The following is a 20033-nucleotide window of genomic DNA, read 5'->3' on the forward strand; positions in this document are numbered from 1 at the left end:
TTTATGTCCTTTTTATTACTCGGCTCACAAAAAAAATAATGACCCTTGTATATGTAACTACAATTCATTTAAATACAATTAGGAAAATTGAAAGAGATAAACTTAAAATAGAAAAACAAAAATGCAAAAAATACAACAACGCACGAGCTACTCATTTCACATGTGGTCGGCTAATAAGAGAACGCCTCTGTGACCGAAAGTCAATAGCGATTACTCAGCGAGTACCAGTTAAAGCACCACTTTTATCATATTTATTCTGAAAAGCAAACTGAAAGCGTTGCCCAGTCGTAACTATAATATTTTTTAGTGTAATGAAAAATTATCTCTCAGGCCGCTCACCGCTTGCCTACCATTATGAAAAAGAGTAAATGCATCACCGCATTGTTTTCGCAGAGATAATTCCTAAATATTTTAATTCCAACCGCAAGAACGCGCAAATGCGCAAGCCGCCCACTTTGCATTCTCCATAGGCTGACTCAACCACTCCATGATGTACAAACCACTTCAGTAACAATAACGATTTACTAAGCATCGATGGCGCTGTGTACGTTAAGGCTATTTATTACACATAAAATACGACAAGTGTAACATTACAAAAATAAATATGCAAGAAAAAATATAAATGAGTGACACTTTTAATTAGTGTCTTCTTGTTTTTGTTGTTATAATTACTGTTGTTGCTGTTATGTGGCATAGTCGCGCTATGTTATAACTATTTACAAATTAAAAGAGATTAAAAAAACGAGTTAAGAATTATCAACGCGCTAAAATAAAGAATTTCATATACATACAAACATAGTTTTACTTGAAATAACAAATCGTATATTTATATGCAAAACCACGTCTTTCTGTAGTCAAAACGATCTGCGAATTATTAATCACATAATTAAAAAGCAGCAAAAATTCTGAACATACTACTACATATACACCAACGATCGACAAAATCGGAGTAAGGAAGAATTTGGTAGACGGTCAATTTGTTATAAAAGTAAGTACCAGCCACAAAACATGGCAATGCGAGTATACATTTAAGTTTATCTATGTATGTAATACGAGGGCGTCTATTCCCATATATTATGTTCTCTTATACGGATCTATCAAGAGTGACGCGTGGATTTCAGTAGTGAATAATTCCTAGGCGTTGCATGTTTTATGTTCTCTTTGTCAAGTAGACAGATGTATAATTTTACACTATTGAAACTTATTTTGAAAATGGTCGATCTCTAAGAACGATATATCGCAAAATTCGTGATTTTTTTTGGTGAAAATAAACGTCCGAAGGAATCGGCAATTCAAAGGTTGGCGAAAGTTTTTTAGTTTTGTCGACTATAGAAAAAGGACTGGCAGACCAAAAACTGGACGTTCTGTTGAGAGTATTGCTGCTGTAGCGCAAAATGTTGCTGAACAACATTCTACATCGATATCTCGACGTCCTCACCAATTCTTCTTCTTCTTAATTGGCGCGATAACCACTTACGCGTTTTGGCCGTTTGGACACACCAAGTGAAGTCCTTCTCCACCTGAGGAGGACTTCCTCTTCATCTACTACCACCAGCTGGTATCGCATCGAATACTTTCAGAGTCGGAGTGTTTGTATCCATTCGGACGACATGACCCAGCCAACGTAGCCGCTGGATCTTTATTCGCTGCGCTATGTCTATGTCGTCGTAAAGCTCATACAGCTCATCGTTCCATCGCCTGCGATATTCGCCGTTGCCAACGTGCAACGGTCCAAGAATCTTGCGCAGAATCTTTCTCTCAAACACTCCAAGCGTCGCTTCATCGGATGTTGTCATCGTTCAAGCTTCTACGCCATACGTTAGGATGGGCATGATGAGAGCCTTGTAGAGTGTTAGTTTTGTTCGTCGAGAGAGGACTTTACTGCTCAGTTGCCTACTTAGTGCAAAGTAGCACTTGTTGGCAAGAGAGATTCTACGCTGGATTTCAAGGCTGACATTGTTATCGGTGTTAATGCTCCTAAGTATACGAAGTCTTTTACAACCTCGAAATCATAGCTGTCAACAGTGACGTAGGTACCGATACGCATGTGCGCCGACTATTTGTTTGAGGACAGGAGGTACTGCTTTTGTCCTTGTTCACCACCAGACCCATTCGCTTTGCCTCTTTATCCAGTTTGGAGAAGGCAGAACTAACAGCGCGGTTGTTAAGGCCGATGATGTCGATATCATCGTCCCAAACCCAGCGCACAACCAGCTATTCTGGAATGTTTCACCTTCTCACGTTAGCTCACTCCCGAACGGGTGTTCGGAAGCTACCCAGAGGATACTTGGGCTAATCCCGGGAGTTGTGAGCTGCTTGAACCATATGCAGAAGAATCGTCCTGGCCACTCCCAAGTGAATGGCGATCAGTAACTTTCCCCACTTGCGTCAACTTGTTCATAAATCGACTATTTGGCCGATTTTAACTCTAGACGTGCTTATGGCGGACATAAAAATGATGTAATTTTTCGCATATAATTGTTAACAACTATATTTTGAATAAAAATAGGCAATCCAAATTTTTACATGTTTTGTTTTAAAACAACATCTAGGCGTGTCTTTTGAAAGAGCCTTTACTTGATTTTTGACTACATTTAAACCATTTTTGAAGCGTTTCTTCTTCCATACCACTTGAGAAATCCCCTAACATAGCTTTTGAATTCCTTGACAACTTCTGCTAATTAAAATTATTGTCCACGTGGCTTAAATTATTTTAATGACCTACAAATATTAAAACGAAAACTAACTGTCGTCCATGGAGTTTTTTATTTTATTTTTTTAATTCGTCAGATAAGACCCATTAATTCTTTGGGATTTATTATTCGAAAAGAAACTTATTATTAAACAAAATTGTCCAAACTTATAAAAACAAATGCTTAAATGAATTCCCTGAATGAGTCGAAATATTCTTAGTAACAAAGAAACTGAACCTCCCATTTTTCCTATTAAAACCCAAATATTTCGACCGTCAAACCCCAATGGATGTACTAAAAATTATTAGTTAACACTGAACTCCTTAAATCTATAAATCGAATATTCGAATCATCTCCTAAAAAATGGCGCAAAATTGAATCAACCTATAGGAAGACAAGCAATGAAGCGCGTGAAGTCAAAATAAAAATTTCCATCACTCAAAACCATTTTTTATTAATTTATTTAATTTAATTAGTAAAAAGGTTATTTAAAAAAAATATTTCATGATTAATTTTGCGCCCCCTTGTATATTAATTACCTCTCTAATAAAATAATTATTTAAAATAAATATTTCCACAAGCATTCGCGTATTTGTACATATAAAGAATTAACAAATCTATAATATGACTGAATTCAGCGTGACAAACTACTGAAACTGAAAATTCAATACGCATTTAGTATCCAAGTTAGCTGCTACATCAAAATTCCATGTACCAGAACCCTTTTTCGGGCTTAGGAAAGGGATTGTACATAAAGGAATTCATCAATGATTGGAAAGACAGAGAATTTCCACACTGAATGGAAAGTGCAGAACAGAGACAGGCAAGGCATTTTATCTTTTCTTGCAAAATAGCGGCGAGTAGCCTCCGAAGCCTGCAAAGAGAGGACTAACGAACTTTCACTGGATTCTACACGGGACAGGTGCATGTCGCGTTTGAGAGTTGGGCGGTGAAACACTAGGGCACAACTTCTCTCGCAGAATGAAAGCTTACTAATCTAGGTGGTGCGACCCTAATTTCATGGGTGATTTGAAAATGCTCAGATTCATTAGAAGCCGTCTTTATTGTATACCTGTAGGCTCACTTAATGGCCCCTATGGTCTAATAAAACTAAGCTAACCCAGCTCTATAGAACATGGTTCCGCTGTTTATCTAAACTTAAATAAAAATTAAAAATTTGTAATTTATTCTGACTAACTCTCCACTGTGGATGCTATAGCTTTCACAAAAACAATTACTATCTAAGAATTATTTGAAAAATATAATTTAAAAATTTGTCTAGAACTATTCTCAATAAACAGGATGCTTACGGACAATATGGACCGAACCGGTCTATGCGTGACTACAAGTCCACCATTTCAACCTATATGGTAAATACTTACAAACAAAGACCTTGTGCATGAGTCTAATGAGTAACTTCATAACTAATCTTAAACCACCTCTTGATATTTAGTGCAGACAACTTATTATCTATGGTTACATTTGTATCAGTCCATTTGGGTCACTCAACGCAGACCTCTTGGCAACTGAAACGCTTTCTCAACTCTATCCCAATTTTCTCATGTAATCTAGATGATGCATATGGTAGATTACAAAGTTTGGCCATCCGAAGCAAACATGTAATAGTAATTTCAGCTGCGACGTCATAGAGGATTTGGTAGCAGAATTGTGTTCGCATACGTATTCTTACGTTCTTCCAGTCAGTCGTTGTTCAGACGGCAACAAAGTAGCAGGAGCGTAAGCTGTATTGATTTTTTCGTCTGTATATCATCAACACAGTTTTATCATAAACAAACTGCCGTCACATCTCCTGTTACGTCAACAAATCAGTTAATGTCTTCAGATTCGCTGAGAACCGGTTAACGGTATGAAGTTGGCCAAGCCTTGTAAATTATCTCCACCGTAACTCCGATGTTCTTCAATTCATTCACGATACTGCAACCGAAAATCTAATCAAATCTAGCCAGAATTATTAAAGTTCGTGGTTCGGATCAATAATTAATAGTAAATATGTATAAGTAGATGTATTAAATATACAAATATACACATATTGGAGGAGGAGCACTACCACTGGGACTACCTTTAGAGAAGTCTATATTTATTCTAATACCCAAGCGGCTATTCGATTTCTTTGGGTGGAGTTGTCACTAATTCCAAATTCATAACGAGATAGCGGAATACTTGGACGTCCATTTGATATGGGTGTCAGGGCATAGTGACATACAAGCGAATTGTAAGGCAGACAAATTAGCGAGAGAAGGTACTACCACTCGGCTCCATCTTCGCATGGAGATGGGCAGGTATACCCATCTCAACCTAAAACCTGCGTGGTCAAGTAACATTGCCACTTCAGTCAACTCGAGATGGGTTGATAATCTGACATGTAAGGCTACAAAACAAATTTAGCCAAAATGGGACGTCAAGGGCTCAAAAGCTCTACATAATCGGTCGAAGGAAAACGTACATTATTTGCTTTGAACAACAGGGCACTGTCTTCTAGGTCGACACGCTCAAAGATTGAACATACACCTCTTATCGACTATTGCAGAAGCTGCAAGAATGAGAAGGGGGAAGAGTCTGTCAGGTTTAGATACTCTGGCGAATCGTTATTGAATGATATTGATGATCTCAGGTATATGAGTGTCACCTGATACATGGGTTTGCAATTAAAACAAAATAGTTTAACGAGGAGTAGCAGGAAAGCTGCTACTGTACGGTGGGCCATATAGCGTTTGCTTTTTGAACCACCTATTTTTTTGAGAATGGTAACACAAATGACATGTGAAATGTGTTCGTAATTTATGTAAAGGTTTGACATTTACGAAATGGGACGCTATACGCTTGAACAAAATTGGAAAATATTGAAAACCTATTTCCAAAGTGGTAAGCCTTCTTCTTCTTCCGCGGTTACAGTAAATGGCGAGCGTTACCGTGACATGCTCAACGAGTTTTTGTTTCCAAAAATTGAAGAGGATGACATGGACGACATTTGGTTTCAACAGGCCGGTGCAACTTTTCACACCGCCAAAGTTACACTCGAACTTTTGGCTACCGATTTTGAATTCCGATATCAATTGGCCGCCTCGGAGCTGTGATTTAAGCGCGTTGGACTATTTTTTGTGGGGAGCCGTTAAGGACAAATGCTATGCGAACCAGCCAGAGATGATTGATGCTTTAAAACACGAAATCGAATTGCCATTCATGATATTGGAGCCCAAACAATCGAAAATGTGCTTAAAAATTGGGTTGACCGAATAGCCTACTGTAAAGCCAGTTGTGGCAGTCATTTGAACGATATTATTTTTCATTCATAAATGACAATGTTCAATCTTTAAAATAAAAAAAAAGTTTGAAAAATATTGATTAGTTGTTTTTTATAGCCGATTCAAAAAGCAAATTTTACATGGCCCACCCTATAGTATCACAATTGATCGTCAGCGCTCTAAGTGAGTTGGTTTAAAGACCGACTTCCACTTCTACCTACCTATCTACTTAGTGTTAGAAGATGGCATTTCGCTACCAAAATTGGAAGTAAGTTTATCGATGCGCTCTTTTCTTGAAAATTTATAATAGTTGTGCACGTAAATATTCTAAACTTTGCTTTAAATCTCGCTCAAATGGAAATAGTTCTGAGTAAGAGTTCGGTTAAAAAAAGCAAGCTTTCCTATGGAAATATCAGCTGGAAGGCTGCTATTTGGCTAATAAAATTAATAGGAAACCTCATATAACTAAATAGTTGCATATGGAAAAATATTTCTACTACATTTTATGCATTCATCATGGATTTTTGTCTATAAACGCACATTTCCGTATGTAGTTAAATGTTAATTAAGTTCGTCATTGCCGCATAATTGATCAAATTCTTTCTACTCGCTTAAGTACCTCCAGGTTTTTTTTCATTACAGTTGCCATGCATATTAATAAGCGGAAGTATGCGTGCCTTATTTAGGTTCTATTTTTTAAGAATACCGCATATTTCGAACTTAGCCGCGGTACTATTACAATCTAAAACACATATGGAGCTACAGGGCGTATGAGTGATTTGGAAAGTAAATTTGAAAGAATAAATTAAGTCTTGCAAATAATTAATGGTCTATTTATAAGTTCGTGCGGTTTTACAACAGATGGCGTAACTTGATTATTATTCCATCGATCCACATTTCCAAACATTCATTGGAGAGCTACTGTCGTAAGGCACAAACGTCAGTATAAGTTTTTTATTTGAAGCGTAAACAACAATATTTTTACCACACTTGAAAATGTCGAATTTCGTGCCAAATAATGTGTTTTTGCGGGGAATTCTTCTTCATTATTTTAATATGAAGAAAAAAGCAGCCGAAAGTCATCGTATCTTGGTGGAAGTTTATGGTGAGCATGCTCTATCTGAGCGAACGTGCCAGAAGTGGTTTGCACGCTTTAAAAGTGGTGATTTTGGCTTGGAAGACGAAGAACGCGAGGGTGCGCCGCCAAAGTTCATGGATACCGAATTGGAGGAATTGCTCGATCAAGATCCGGCTCAAACGCAAGAAGAGGTTGCAAAAACTTTGGGAGTTGATCAATCAACCATTTCCAAACGTTTAAAAGCCATGGGAATGATCCGAAAGGTAGGCCATTGGGTGCCGTATGAATTGAAGCCAAGAGACGTTGAACGCCGTTTTATGGCATGCGAACAACTGCTTCAACGGCACAAAAGAAAGGGTTTTTTGCATCGAATTGTGACTGGCGATGAAAAGTGGGTCCATTACGACAATCCAAAACGTCGGGCAACGTATGGATACCCTGGCCATGCTTCAACATCGACGTCGGCGCAGAATATTCATGGCCTGAAGGTTATGCTGTGTATCTGGTGGGACCAGCTGGGTGTTGTGTATTATGAGCTACTGAAACCGAATGAAACGATTACGGGGGATGTCTACCGACGACAATTGATGCGTTTGAGCCGAGCACTGCGAGAAAAACGGCCGCAATACGCCGATAGACACGACAAAGTTATTTTGCAACATGACAATGCTCGGCCACATGTTGCACAAGTGGTCAAAACATACTTAGAAACGCTCAAATGGGATGTCCTACCCCACCCGCTGTATAGTCCAGACCTTGCGCCATCCGATTACTATCTCTTCCGATCGATGCAACATGGCCTGGCTGACCAGCACTTCCGTAATTACGATGAAGTCAAAAAATGGATCGATTCGTGGATTGCGGCAAAACCGACCGAATTTTTCACAAAGGGAATCCGTGAATTGCCAGAAAGATGGGAAAAAGTAGTAGTAAGCGATGGACAATATTTTGAATATTAAATTTGTAACCATTTTACGTCAATAAAGTTTCAAATTTCGAAAAAAACCGCACGAACTTATTCATAGTCCATTATTAATTTATTTATAATAATAAACATATTTTGAATTCTAACTTTACTATGAAATAACTGAGTAGAATCCATAATTTGCATGTTTGGCTACGATAATTCCCGAAACATTGCCGAATTCTGCACGGCACACAGTTTAGGTAGCTGGAACAAAGTAATGGCGACACTTGATAGCAAACATCTTTTTAGCCTAGAGAGCGAAAAGTAAAAGTCGTTTATAAAAAAAATTTACATTATTTACTTACCATTTCTCACAAAGAACAGGGCATTTCAAAAGAAATGACAGAATCTACGCGATATCAACTAATCAACCAGCCTAATTGTGAACCGTTCAAACAAGTATTGTTTTTTCAACTCGAATCAATTCTATACGCGTCACGGGTTTTGCATGCGAATGTGTTTATCATTTATTTTGTTTTGGTTTTTGTTCATTAAAAAAGAAATTTGGAAATGTACATGTTTTAAATTTATCGTATAGTAAAAAAATCTCTATACCAGTTCGCTAGATCTTGAAATTAGAAGGCAAGTTTTAGAAAATTTCATGCCGTTTCTGGATATATCTGGATATACATATGTTTCAATTTCCTTATTGTATTATTTCCTCTCATATAAAGTGGCATTTCCCACATATTTCTGTACTGTGTCTTTACAATGTATTGATTATGAATACATATTTGTACTGAAAGGTAAATAAATCTTATTTTTATAAGAAGAAAATATTATATGTATTTCTCAGCCATGACAAGTAAATAGGAAACAAGACCAAAGTTAAGGGGTTATATACCTTGTGAGCCCGAAAAAATGGACGATTGTCATAATTTTTTTTAAATATGTATGTTTTAGAACAATTTTTTATTCAAATGAGGCATATATCATACTGAAGGGTAACTCTCGAAGAATACATTTTGGTGTTTTTATTTTAAAAAATGTTATTATTTATTGTTGATATCGCCCCTCTCCCGAAACGCCGTTTTTTAGAAGAGGCTTGCGGTGATCACGGTAGCGCATGAGTAGCTCAACTGAAATCAAAAAAATTAAATGATTATTGTAGAAAAATGTTTTTTAGTGAATCTGAACGGTTTATTTACCCAAAAACAATTTGTTCCGATATGAAAACCGCTTTGCATCAAACTATGCAAATATTTATAAAAAATGAACCGTTCAGATTCACGAGTTTGTAACTTTATGCACTTTGTAAGTTTATGCAAATCGGTCAAATAGTTTTTGATAAATAATGATCACCGCGACGGTAATTTTCAAAAAACACGATTTCGAGATAATCGCGTCTAAAGTTTTGCGTGCACTTCATTTAAGGATAATTTGCGCGCTTCCACGGTCTGTAACTTTCGTTTTAGTGCTTCGATCTTTAAGATTTTCTGAATTTTTATTTTTAAGATGATGACCTTTTAGAATATGCCATAAACAAATTTTCGATTTTTTAGTCCAACATAAGTTATATAACCCCGTAAGAAGGAAATTTATTTTCTGCAACAAAAAATTGATAATTTTTATCAGCAAATGAAAATACTCCTACATCGCGTTTTCCTACAACGCGGAACCAATCCATCGTGTTATACAGGTTGCGCTTTCTTTTATGTCGGTATGAAAACAATGAATAACTTGAAAAAAAAAAACTAATTTGTATTAGTGAGGCATTTTTATTTGGTTTGGTTATTAACAATTTATTAAAACTATTTTTTGAATACAATATCTATCAAGTGGTCACCTTTATTAGCAATCACAAACTTTTTTCTGCGTTTGTCATCACCTTGTCAAGCATTTCGGGGTTTATAGCGTCGATTTCGGGCCGAATGTTTGCCTTAAGCTGGTCAAGTCTGCGGCTGGTTGGGATGCCGCCTCTTTTTGACACTAGACGTCGCAGGAAATTTCGTAGCAGAAATTCAATTGTTGCATTCGCAGTGTGACATGGCGCACTGTCTTGTTGAAACCAGTAACCGTCTAAACCTTTCTCACGCATTCGCGGGCAGACATAATGCGCTAACATCCATCGATGTCGGTTTCCATCGACCGTTTCGTTTTTTTCGTTAAAATATGGCCCAATGATAGTTTTGGCGCAAATGCCAGCCCAAACAGTTTCTTTCAGGTCATGCAATGTCGTTTCATGGATCTGGTGTGGCAATTTTGTTTATTCACACTACCAGAGAGGTTAAAATGTGCCTCGTCAGTCATTAAAATTTGCTTCCAAAAATTGGGTTCGTTGTCAACAATTCGAGCGACAGTTTGGCCGTATACCAAGCGTGGTGAATGGTCTGTCGGCAATATTCTTTGTGTCAATGTCACTTTATATGGAAACAAATTTAAATCATCCTTTAAAATATGCCGCATGAACAATGAAATGATATCTCTGTTAGAAATGAAGCAAAGTCTCATAAATCCGTCATAAATATTATTGACACTTTTTTATATAATATATTAAAATTATATTTCCGTCTCTGACATTACAAACTATAGCTCTCATTAAAAAAAATTTTACTCACCGAATTTTTTCCTGGATCGAATTTGTTTTCGTTATAAATACAGTCTGTCTAATGGAAGCGTGATCGACATAACTTGGAAACTATTTGACCAATTCGATTTTACCAAACTGCATTGTATGGACTTATTATATTTATTGGGCATATTCAATAAAATATATAGTCACCAGTGTATAATGGTTATAATTATAATCCATAACTGTATTATCGGCAGAACACAGGACAGATGTATGCAACTATTCGTCCAAAAGGAAGATTCATCCGTGAATACTACGTTTGTCTATTTCCATCTGAATTTGCCTTAGCCCATGCAAGCCCCTGGACAATGTGTTATAATGAGATCAGTGGTTTTTTCAATGTGCTCCGGAATATGAGGTTTTCTACACGAAAACATCCTCGACTGGTGTCTTTGGATACATTAATATTACTTAAATGATTCAGTTATGTAATTATCCTTCTAATTATTATCTTTGAATTTTGCGGTTTGATGTTGTTCTACAAATGGAGGGGCGTACAGTTTTAAGCCGACTCCGAATGGCAGATATTTTTTTATGAGGAGCTTTTGCATGGCAGAAATACATTCGGAAGTTTGCCAATGCCTGCCCATGAGCGACTGCAATTATCTATAACCTGTGCTCGTTTGGACTATTTCATGAACATTTTTTGGGGATATCTTTTTGACCCTTATCTTAAAGTTGAATAGTCACTGGATATACAAATACATTGTATATATATGTATGTACAACAGCAGGTATTTATAAATGTGCCTTCAACAGTCTTCGTACATTTTCCCATCCTACTTTTTAACTAGTAGTTTTTAACACAAAGTAAGCCGCTAAGGTTTAAAGAGTAATTTAAAGTAGCTGCCAAGGTAGCATAAAGCTCACTGTTATTAGTATTAGGCACTCTGCCGTAATGTTCTGAAACCATTTACGAGTTTCTGAGTTATCGCAAAACCTACTAACAAAATTTCTATGCTATTAATAGCACATCTATGTGTACGTATTCGATTAGTAAATAAAAAAGAAAAAAATGCAATTTTAGATTGACTCACAACAAAACCAGCTCAGCTTAGAAGCGAATGCCGGCTCTTAACCTACAAATGTCTGTACTCATAGGTACACTGGTAAGCTCTTGAGCGCTAAACTTGCAAATAGGTGGTCGATTTTTAAGTGTCGTAGGTAGATAAAAGCTATTTATTAGATTTTGCTGATCTCACGCTCAATAACTAGGAACGAAAAATGAAAAAGAAAACATCATCTGACAAACTTGCGCGCCCACAGCGTACTCAAAAATGTAAGCGTGTGGATATACTTAAGTAAAACAGATGTGCATACTTACATATAATATATGTGTATGTAGGTATGTATAAGTATGTATATATTCGTACTTAATTGCAATTATACCCAAAACACTTTCTCAAACTACAGTAGTCGCTTGCTAACTCAAACAGAAGTTGTACCCGTGTGTGTGTGGCTTGTTCAAAATCTAAGCAACTTTTTCGCTTGAGTCACAAATGTGCCAACTTGGTAAGACGTATGCAGGTGAAACAACAGCTAAAAAAGAGGAACTTGCCATATTTCTAAAACCGTAAGGAATTGATGATGATGATGAAAAAACGTGGACCTACAAATGTTTTTTCATCATCAACATCAATTCTTTCTATCCCTAATGGAAAATATATGTAGGGTCTCAACCTTCAGCACCAAAAATCAGCAACGTAGAAAATCAATATGTCTTTCATCCCTACAAGTAAAACTGGCACGGGATTAAGTTTTGTATAGAAGACTCACAAAAGAAACTGGAACACTAATATTCAAAAAATTAATATTTATATAAAGAACTAGCTGTACCCGGCGCGCGTTGCTACGCCAACAACTAAAATAAATTTAAGAAAAATAACTTTAAAGAAAAATCAGTACACAAATATTCAATTCATTCTAAACCATTTTATTGATTTTGTTTATTTCGAAAAAATCGGTTGAACGGGGCAAAGATGCTACTCTGCAGCGCCACCTGGTGGCGAGTGGCAGCAATGAGCATATTCTATTTTATATTATATTTTTATAATAATCGGTCCAGTAGTTTTTGAGTTCATCGAGGACATACAGACAGACATTCATTTTTATATATAAAGAAGATTATTCACAGCTTTTTAAGAAATCATTTGCGTTGAATATACTTCGTTTTTAACAATTCAGTATGCTTAATTGTTCTTTTAATATCATATGTTAAATTTAATTTGGTTTGTGGAAAAAGAAGCCCATTATTTTCTCGGTGTGTAATGATCGATATCTCGTAAAGTATCGATGAAACAATTTAAAGCTTGTGCTCATTGTCAAGGTGACATTTCACTCTAAAAAAATTCGTTTGCTGTTTTTTGTTCCCATTCAGTTGTGAGTTACAGGGTTTTAACAATGAAAGTCAACAAAGAGAAAATTCGGTATATTTTACAGTTTTTCTTTGAATTGGCTTGCATTCGATGCAGCCGATGAAATTGTGAATGATGTTATGGTGCTATACTGTATCAGTTAATTACGTGCAACTTTGATTTCGTCCAATCCGTTCAGGCATTTTTGCTGTTAAAAAAAATGTCGTCATTTCGAAAATATTGAAATTGTCGATAAAATCACAAAAATAATCGAAGTTGATCGGCATGTTAGTGGTCGTAACATAGCCCAGGAGCTAAAGATCGTCCATAAAAGAGCTCTAAACCATATGCAACTTATCCTACTTATCCTTGAAGAAATCGTAAGAGCAGCAAACGAAAGTGGGAATAATGAAACCACCTGCAGAATCGCCCGACAATTGTGGCCGACTCTCAATGCTAAACGCACAGAATCTCTGCTAAGCCAAAATAAGCATAGTCTTAGCACACTGATTTCAGTGATAATGGGGCACTGCCTAATGGTAGTCACGCCCAAAGGATGGGTGTGCAAAAACATGATTTCTGTAGAAGTTGTCTAGATGAGATGGAGGAAGAAGAGACAATCTCGCACCTACTGTACCACTGTCCTGCTCTATCCAGACATATGTAGCTCCCCACGCGGTATCACAAGGGGCTATGAGCCTGAGTGTGAAAATTGTACGACAAATCACGGAAATTTTGGAAAAACCTAATTCCACAGTATTTAATATTTTGAGGAAATATAGTGAAAATCATACTTTTCATAGAAGAAATCTTACTGGAAGAGTTCCCAAAATTTATTCAAATATGGCCAATCTGCAATTAACATTGCCAAATCACTCAAAAAAGCCACTTCTTTCAAGTCCCGGGACACGTGAGTATCGTGGGTAACAAGACTTCTGACTCCTTAGCTAGGATGGGCTCTGAGTCCAATTTCTTTGGCCCGGAACCCGTTCTGCCACTCCCTTCTGCGGCCATCAAAGCCACGGTTAGCAAACGGGTTACTTCAACACACAAGCAGCCTGAGAGAAGCTGCAAATAAACAAAGCTGATGTTACTTGTCATATCCAACCAACTGTCATAGAAAGGACTGTAGACAACTGGTTGGACTGATGATGGGCCACTTTCTCTGGGAAAGCACATGGAAAAGGTAGGCATCTCAGACAGAACACTCTGCCCAGTATGTGGAGGGGATGGAGAGACGACGGACCACTTTCCGTGCGTCTATCCGGCCTTTGCTTGAGTCAGACTTGAGATCTTTGGCACTGATATGTTAAGAAGCGACCACCTTGGTTCCTTGGCATCACAAGATCTACTCAGATCTCTTCGGAGGTCGAGTAGATTTAAAGAAAATAAAAAAGCGAACAAGAGTGCAATACAATGGATTTAATGTTGTCTGAGTGCTGTACTTGCTAGCTGTCCCAACAATGACTAAAATTAGTTATCTAGAAATATTGAAGGAATAAGTTACAGGTACCAGCAACGTTCACCTACATGCACGACAACGACCCAAAGCATACTGCGCTGATTGTAAGGGAATGGTTGCTTTACAATGTAAAAAAAGTATTGCTCCATCCTCCTCAGAGCCCAGATCTCATTCACATTCGACGCATTGAAGAGGATCCCGCAAACGGCGGATTAGTGATAAAAATTCCATAAAATCAGGAATTAAATAGATATGGGCAAATACAGGATGCGCCACTCGAAGTGCAACCAATTAAAAAGACCATAAATTTAGTTTGGAAAATTACTTTTATTCAATTCAAAGTATGAAATGTGTGAAAAGAACACAAAATTAAGAACCAATTTACTTTTGCTCAATATGACCACCTTTTGCCTTGATTATGGCCGTCAGACGGTTCAGAAACGAATCGCAAGCTGTTCGAATGTGCCTTGCAGATATTGCAAAAAAAAAAAATAATCCATCGGATTCACGTCTGATGAATTTGAGAGCTATTGTGAGGACGTTATGAAGTTCGGAACGTTGGTTTTTAGCCATTCTTGGGTCACTCGAGCATTGTGAGACAGTGCAAAATCCTGTTGAAAAGTCCATGGTCTGCCACCGAAATGTTTGTCTACCCACGGCTTCAAAGCAACCTCCAGAACACTTTCCCGATAATATTTTGCATTTATCTTGTCGCCAGACTCGATGAAAGTGATTGGAAAGCGCCCATCTGCGGTTACAGCGCCCCAAACCATTACCTGTGGCGGGTGCTGCCTCCTGGTGGCCAATCGATTTCTCAAATTCTCGTATGAACGGTCGGTCAAATAAACCCTATCATCAGAAAACACAATATTCGAAAATTGACCGCTTTCGGTCAAGCGAAGCAACTCCTTCGCTCTCTTACGTCTGCCTTGTTGCTGCTTTGGTGTGAGATAATGCGCCTTTTGGATCTTGTAAGGCTTGATTTTGAGATCATTTTTCAGTTTATTTTTGGTTCACTGTACGAGGACAAATTATTTGTGCGAATAGCGAAATAAATATATTTATATGTACATAACCAGTTCGATGGGTTTCAGATCGTGAGTTACGCTTGTATGTTCATACATGTGCATCTATATGTGTTTGTACTTGTCCATACAAATATTTCATTATTCTTTGGACAGCTAGGAAAAGTGCACAAAGAAGAACTTACACAAATCCACAAAGCGTTCATGCACTGGCAGACCAAGAACCAATTACTGTCGATGATGACTCACTCTCAGCCAAAAGCCTCTAATCAATGCATAATTTAAACATTTATTTATTTTTATTTTTTGTCGACCTTGCAATATATTTGCAAGTATGTACATACATAAATAAATTTGAGCGTAATACCGGTATGACTTCAGTGGTGACGAAACTTTTACTTTAGAAGTGAATTTCGATAAAATTATTTTTTAATAATATTGATTTTCTAGGAATATTAAAACAGGAAATAACACTGAAATGTAAAATCTTTGCTAACATACAACATCTGAACATATGTACATATACATATACATAATATATAAGCATACATACATAGGTATGTGCTTGTATATGGCATTGTAGCCATTCAAATACGAAGAGCTAGAAAATCACGTTTTTACTTTTTTGCTGCTTAATGTTAATGAAAAAACGGATGGTTCTTCTCCTTACCTTACGTAAGACAGCCAGTCTCTAGAGATGATGTTCAATTTTTTTTATCCTTTTCACTTCGCTCAGGATCATAGGAGCTCGACAAGACTCTTCCATCGTACACAGTTCTGGCTGGTTGCTTTTGCGCCATTCCATGTGATATCGGCATCTGTTATCTCGCGCAGACCTTCTCCAAGTAACCTTAGGCCAACCGCGACCTTCGGCCAGAATATTCTACAGATGATGTGGAGGCATTTTTTAACAAAAGATTGTAGCCTCTGTGTGATGGTCTTAGAGACCAGCCATGTTTCACTTTCGTACAACAATACTGACTTCACACGTGAGTTGAATATTCGCAGTTAAGAGCGCCTGAAGTTCAATTTTAACCTTTGAAAATAAAGTTGAAATTGAATTCTGCAGATAAAAACTTTTGATCAGCCAAGTACTCGTGATAAATTTGGTATCACCAGTTTCTATGAATTTTCTACCAACCTCCTCAGCTGTATTTACATAGAATCTTCATCAAAATGTTCCCGGAATATATTCAGAAAATTTAAAATATAAGTTTATTCCTCTTATCACCTTCAAAATACTCCCCATAAACTGCAACGCCCTTATGCCAGCGTTTGATCCAGCTCTAGAAACATTTCTGGAACTCTATTTTCGGTACAACCTTCAGACTCGTATTCGATTTTTTCAATACTTCCTTTCGGCTGTTAAAATACGTTCCTCATAGTGGTTTTGTGACTCGATCAAACAAAAAATCACAGGGAGCCATATCAGGTGAAAGTTTTGGGAGAAATGTTCATCACAGATGTGGCAACCTAACAAAAAAACAGACCTCAAATCAGTTGGCCTAGAGCTTCCCCTGACGATTTTTCCGGAAACTTTTTGAACAAAGTGGTTTAAAATTGTAAGCTGTATATTAAGGGATCTTTCTTTGGACTGAGCTTAGAGCTTCTGGATACGTCTCCAGCGACCATCTTTGAATTAAAAACAAAGTCTCCTACAATAGACCTGCTCTTCTAACTTAGCGGATAATCAATTTATTCTTTCTTTTACAATAGAAATAAAAAAAATCTAATTTTTGAGTTGCGCTGCCAGTTCATATTTCTTTACTTTGTAAATCTTAGATACATACGTAGGTCGTGCCACGTTCCACAGTGTAACGTTGCCATATAAGTTGTGGCCAAAATAAGTAAACGTGGTCCGATTTCGCTAAAACTTAGTAAATTCTTTACTTTCTCTTAGAAAGAAGAAATATGAAATTGAGGATTGAAGTACTGTCATGCCTACCCCTCTTCTGGGCGGGAATATGAATTGTTATCCGATTTTGACAAAATCGGCTTACACATTGGTGTTACCTAGAAAAAAATTAATCTGAGCATATAGATTGGCTCACTGCCGCGCCCACATCCCCAGGGTTCATTTGCAAATTAAACTCATTCGTAATGAAGGTGATACTACAAAAATGATCATGAAAAATGAAAGGGGCAAATATGTGAAACAAAATTGTTTGGCTTGCAATTTACATTCTCTTTCTTGCAAACAATTTTTGTGTTTCGCTATCGAAATTTCATAATTGTGGTTTCTTGATTATTTTCTCATATATTTTTCTTTTAAGTAACGATAATTTGAAACTGTCGAACAAGGGAGTACAAAAGGAATATAGCCTTTAGAAAATAAAAGTTACCAACTGTCACAACCAAGGCGAATCTATTCAAGGTGAAATGAGTATCTACTATAGAACATCTGATTTTACTTTTTTTATTTTCCTTAGCTTCGAAATTGTCAAAATGTGATGTTTATTTACATTTTAATTTGAGAATTGTGTACGGTTTTGTTAATATTTTTCAATCCAATCATCAACATTACTGTGAAAATAAATTATTCATCCGGCTTAGAAATAATCAGTCGAAGCGAATTCAATGAAGGTAGTGTGACTAGGTCAACAACAACATTTTGTATATTAGAATGTCACGTCAAAGTAGAAAATAAAGAAGTGATTTATTTGTGACGTCAAAATAGAAAACAATTTTTTTTTATATTAAAATATGCATAATAAGTTATAAATTTTAAATTTAATTTAAATTCATTATAAAATTTCAAATTACAAACTTATAAATAAGTAATACACTTCGTAATTCAAATTTGCACTGACATCCGAATGTACACGTCGAAAGAAAAAAACAAATCAGCTAGTCTACAGCTATTACCTTGCATAGATTCGCCTTGATCACGTCACGTAATAAAACAAGGAAATAAGAACAGCTTGTAAATAATAATTATTATAATCAATAAGAAGATATTGTTGATTTTATATCCGTTACTTTGACGATTCTAAAATATAAGAAATTATTAAACAAATGTAAATATGTTTTGGAATTAATAAATTTCAGGTATTTAGAAAAATTCTCATAATTTTTTCTTTTAAATTCAAGCATCAACTAACTTTTTTCTATTTTGACCGCACTTGCAACTGTGTGTGTCCGGCCCATAAGATGACTGTATAAGAACCTCCCAACTAAACTTTTTAAACCTTTATGGAGTAACTGGAAGCTGGTAGAACAAAATTCCTTTCCTATTGGCCAACGATGACAGCTTCTGGTGATTGCTTTCCTTCGGCGGTTCAACAGGTCCGACAGCACCAAACACACAACAAACTCTTTCTTTCAAATTACTTAGAGCAAAAAATTTGTATTATAAAACTATACACAAGGTGGCTCAAAATTAATCACCCAATTTTGTTTTTGAATAACTTGTTTACTAAATAAAGAAAGGGAGTTTGAGTGATGGAAACCTTTACTTTCACCTTTACGCGCTCTATTGCTTGTCTGTTTGTATACTGCAGCTGTCTAGTTCTTAAGTTTCAAATATGATTGATGTACGACGCCACTTGCCAAAATTACAAATCTTCCCATAGGGTGATTAATTTTGCGCCACCTTGAATAACACCCATGGTGAAGTGATTTTTAATGGTGTGGCCAATATCTGACCATTAGTTGGCTATCAGCGGATTTGTTAGAATCAGTCGCGGTCGGGGTAATGAATCTGTTTGTTTACGAAAAAAACTAAGAATGTGTTAGTTATGTACGAAAAAAATTAACACAAAGTCCCTTCGTTGCCATCTGAACAACGTCTAATTGGACGAGTGTGTGAATTTGTGTGAAATGATCGTGCAGAATTCGGCTGGCGAATCACTCCCGTGACGTAGCAGCTGAATTCCCCCCACAATTCGGATTTTCAACATAGTTGTTGCCCAAACCTAGTAATCTATCATCATTGAATAACACCCCTAATAAATTATTTCCAGCAGAGTAGGAATGTAGGCATCAAACTTCAAAAAAATTTAATTATATTATCATTTTTATTATTTAAAACTATTAGTATATTATATATATATATATATAATTGGCGCATACACCCTTTTTGGGTGTTTGGCCGAGCTCCTCCTCCTATTTGTGGTGTGCGTCTTGATGTTGTTCCACAAATGGATGGACCAACAGTTTCAAGCCGACTCCGAACGGCAGATATTTTATTAAGAGCTTTTTCATGGCAGAAATACACTCGGAGGTTTGCCTTTGCCTGCCGAGGGGCGACCGCTATTAGAAAAATGTTTTTCTTAATTTTGGTGTTTCACCGAGATTCGAACCAACGTTCTCTCTGTGAATTCCGAATGGTAATCACGCACCAACCCATTCGGCTACGGCGGCCGCCGTGGATTTATTTATTATAATTACTTTTAAAACTTTTTTTTTATTTAAATCAATTTTCAAATTCCCAAAAAAATTATTAACCCAGTTACTTTCTCTTATTTTGCAGACGACTCAAGGAAAATTCTTCATGTACTTGCACCGCATAAGGGCATTAGGCATTCAATAATATACTATGTATATAACAACATATATAATCAAATTGTATTTAGGATTGTAATGCAAATTACTTTGTGATATTTAAAAACAAAAAACAC

General features: G+C 36.6%; 1 protein-coding gene across 8 annotated transcripts in view; it reads left to right on the forward strand.

The window, feature by feature from the left end:
- Positions 1-20033, forward strand: part of LOC128865411 (uncharacterized) — a 40978-nt gene that overhangs the window by 6332 nt on the left and 14613 nt on the right. For 4 of the 8 annotated variants that reach the window (XM_054105763.1, XM_054105762.1, XM_054105769.1 and 1 more), the window contains 2 exons: positions 855-988; positions 19886-19953. The exons of 2 other annotated variants lie outside the window; for them this stretch is intronic. The gene's annotated coding sequence lies outside the window, so the exon portion shown is untranslated. Of the gene's footprint in view, positions 1-799; positions 989-19885; positions 19954-20033 lie in introns of all 8 variants that reach the window. 2 more of the 8 variants (XM_054105765.1, XM_054105764.1) reach the window with 2 other exon arrangements.

This window comes from Anastrepha ludens, chromosome 5 (assembly GCF_028408465.1).
Source record: "Anastrepha ludens isolate Willacy chromosome 5, idAnaLude1.1, whole genome shotgun sequence".
Classification (NCBI taxonomy): Eukaryota; Metazoa; Arthropoda; class Insecta; order Diptera; family Tephritidae; genus Anastrepha; species Anastrepha ludens.